At 36.3% G+C, this 3,806-nt stretch overlaps 1 pseudogene; it reads left to right on the forward strand.

Annotated features, from left to right (window-relative positions):
• Positions 1-431: 431 nt before the first annotated feature.
• Positions 432-1,334, forward strand: LOC122473699 (annotated as a pseudogene).
• Positions 1,335-3,806: the final 2,472 nt, after the last annotated feature.

The following is a 3,806-nucleotide window of genomic DNA, read 5'->3' on the forward strand; positions in this document are numbered from 1 at the left end:
ACCCATGGGGCACCTGGGTGGCTCGGTCGGTTGGGCGTCCGACTTCGGCTCAGGTCACGATCTCGCAGTCCGTGAGTTCGAGCCCCGCGCCGGGCTCTGTGCTAACAGCTCAGAACCTGGAGCCTGTTTCAGATTCTGTATCTCCCTCTCTCTGACCTTCCCCCATTCATACTCTGTCTCTCTCTGTCTCAAAAATGAATAAACGTTAAAAAATTTAGATAGAAAAACCCATTTCCACATTTCAGCCTCATATTACTACAACTAACAATTTAAAGAAATCAACTCTTTTGAGTTTTAGCAACTTTTGGAATAAACTGAACCCCTTCTTGTTGCCTTCTCTATGAGCTGAAAGCAATTGAGTTAAGGGCTAGAAGTTTCCTACACCTACATTAAAAGAAAAGAAAGAAACAACTCAGAAGAATTTCTTCTTGCTCTGGAATATTGGTGCTGGAACAATTGGGTATCTATATGAAATAAAAAGAAATTGAGTTCTACTTCATAACATAGACAAAAATCAATACCAGGTAGATTCATGACTTAGGTATGAAAGTCAAAACTATAAAGCTGTTAGGAGATAATATAGCAGAATACCTCAAGGGTAGTAAATGATTTATAAACAAGTCACAAAAGGCATTAAACATAAAGGGAAAATTGACTACCCCCAAATTGTCAAGACAGCCCCAGGAACCTCTTCAGACCTGCTTTCTGCACCCAGCTCTCAGGTGAGCTCAGGAAAACGGCTCCCAGCCCTGCCCTCCAGCTGTGTCATGAAGAGAGTGACTTGGGGCCTTCTCTTCACACTGGCAGGGCTGCCTGCCTTGGATGCCAAAGTCCCTTCTACTATGACAGGGAAAGCCTGCAAGTGGGTGGGATGATTTTTGGAGGGCTCCTGTGCATTGCTGGAATCTTGATCGCCATGAATGGAAAATGCAAATATAAGTACAATCAGAAGCACAGCCCCTTACCTGAGAAAGCCACCCCACTCATCACTCCACGCTCTGCCAGTACTTGCTGAGCACACGGCCAGCTTCGTGGCACGCTTGGTACCAGCTTCAATGCTGTTCTCTCCCCGCTTGGAGGCTTTACCCTTCATGATGGACTTTCTCTCCAAGGGTGGGCCTTTAGTCTCCCTTCTGATCAAGAGGCTGTCCTAAAAATTTTTTTTTAAAGTGTCAAAAGACAGTACAAAAAGAAAAGGCACAGAATAGAAGATTTTTGCAACCTGTAACATCAATCAAGTACATACTAGTATCCAGAATAAAGAACTTCTTAAAAAAAAAAAAAAAAGACTACCCTATAGAAAAAAGGGCAAGAAAAGTGAAGGGCATTTCACCATTTCATAATAAGGGATATCTAAATGGTTGATAAAATATATGAAAAAAGTATTCAGCTTCCTTCCTAATTAGGGTTATTTAGACTAGTGGGATACCAATGTATACATACCAGATTTTTGAAAATTAGAAAAATTTGAGGTTGGTCAGGACAAGAAGCAACAGGAGCTCTCATACACTTCTAGTAACAGTGTAAGTTGGCACAACCACTTTGGAACTTAGTTTGCATTATCAATAAAGCTGAGACACTCATATTCTATGACACAACAATTCTCCTAGGAATATATTGTGTGCTTATGTTTACCAGAGTTCATGTTTAACAGTACTTATAATAACAGCATTGTTCATAATGACCCCCAATGGAAACATTACAAATATCCATTAACTGTGCAAGGGAGGAATAAATTGAAGTATACTTATATCCAGAAATTAAAATGAACAAAGTACAGCTATCAGAAACAATATGGAGAAAAAGAGAGTATGTACAGTATGATTCCATTTCTATAAAGTTCAAAAATAGGCAAAACTAAATTCTTTTATTTAAGGATATACATATGGGTGGTAAAACTAAAGGAGAGCAATCCAGGATCATGATAAAAGTTAAGATAATGCTTAGCTCAAGAGGGATGGGAGAATAAAAAAGGATCTATTCTTCAGAGTTAGCAAGTATTGATGATTTCTAGAAGGAACAAGATATAGAAAGTTCATGAGTTAAAAAGAAAATGTGCCTAAGAGAAGTGATATCTATAAGTAAGTCATTCTCTAGACTTATCAGATTGGTATTTTGAAATGTTTTAGAAGATAAATTAATATATAAACCTGTTAATATGTATTTATATTTCTGATTCATTTATTACCTGAAATGTTATGAAAGTAGACTATTGATAAAATTGAAAAGTAGGCAAAAAAATTGTTTTTCTCTTGATTTTATCTCTGCCCAAATCCTGTGTCTCATTTCTAAATTGTTTAATGAAGATGGTAGTTGCTCTCTTGGCTTAAGGGATTAACTATTCCAGGAATTTGTATTTTAAGAGATTTTTTTAGAAGACTGAAAGTCTTTAAAGACTCCAAATAAAATCTCAGATGATGGAATTTAAGCTATTTTCACAAGGTGGTTCACTTTTAAGATTTTGTGAGTAACAAGCAGCCTCTGCTTGTAGATGATCCACCGAAGAAGAGACCTCCCCCTCTTTAGCTTGAAAGAAAGTTGGTTTCTTTTGAAGCTGACAAAGATTTAAAACTTTGCCTGAAGTTTCTGCTATGTGATTCAGAGGTGGAATCTCTACAAAATCTCTACTAAGGACTGTAAATAGAGATACACATTTTAGCTGCTCATGTATGAGATGACTATTCTCCGCTTAGTCAGATGAAATATAACCAACTGCTAATGTATGAAACTTAGAAGTCCTTCATAAAAGAAATTGGAAAAACATTATACTCTTGGCTGGAATGGAATAAATTTCTTTGATTTATGAAGTATAAATTGTAAGATCACTTGTTTGGCAAAGTTAGAAAAGATATATTATTATGTGGAGGTGTAAGAATAACTTATCTGTTGAATTTGAAGTGAAGCCCTTAATTAATCTTAAGATTGGGCCATCTCTTGGGATGGAAATAATCATCAGAAATACTGAATAGGTAACTGATATACTTGGGAATTTTTGGAAGCAGCCAACAGAAGACTTTTAAATAATTTGTATTATATTCTGACTATTGAATACCCAAAATTTATTCAGTGACAGTACTAAGCCAACTCAAAACTGTAGACAAAAATAATTGCTCTTATATTGGTTTAAATGTTAGTGAAACAGTATTAAGTGGTAAAATATGTACATATACACACATTCTCTCAAGAGTTTCATTAGTTTCTTTTCTGAGTGGTTGGTGGGAGATATTTGTAATAGATTTCAGAATGGTTCTTTGAGCCTCTTGATGCATCTTTGTTCTAGGGTAGCCAATCTAGTTGTCATAGTAGATATCTTATTTTCTATTTGTATTTTTAAATTTTTTTATGGAAATCTCACAAGTGCACAAGGATATATATATATTCATTCATTCTCTGGAACATTTTAAAAGCAAAATAAAAAAATTGGAGGCAAGCTAAAAACCCATTACAATGGGATAGTTGTTTTATGGTATAAGGATAAAATGGAATACTATCCAGCTGTTAAATGAATGAGCTACATTCATAGTGCAGATATGAAAGTATCCCCATTCCTACTATATTGCCTTCTCTTTCCCAGCCTGTGCCTCTGGCCTCATGGGGACTTTCCTACAATCGGTTGACAGAGGAAAAGAAATCGTAGGCCTGGTTTATAGGTAGTTCTGTGCGATATGTAGGCACCACTTGAAAATGAACAGCTATAGTACTACAGCTCCTTTCTGGGACATAAAGGACAATGGTGAAGGGAAATTCTCTCACTGGACAGAATGTTAAGCAGTGCACCTGGTTGTTCATTTTTCTTGGAAGTAAAA

Source organism: Prionailurus bengalensis, chromosome B4 (assembly GCF_016509475.1).
Source record: "Prionailurus bengalensis isolate Pbe53 chromosome B4, Fcat_Pben_1.1_paternal_pri, whole genome shotgun sequence".
Lineage (NCBI taxonomy): Eukaryota > Metazoa > Chordata > Mammalia > Carnivora > Felidae > Prionailurus > Prionailurus bengalensis.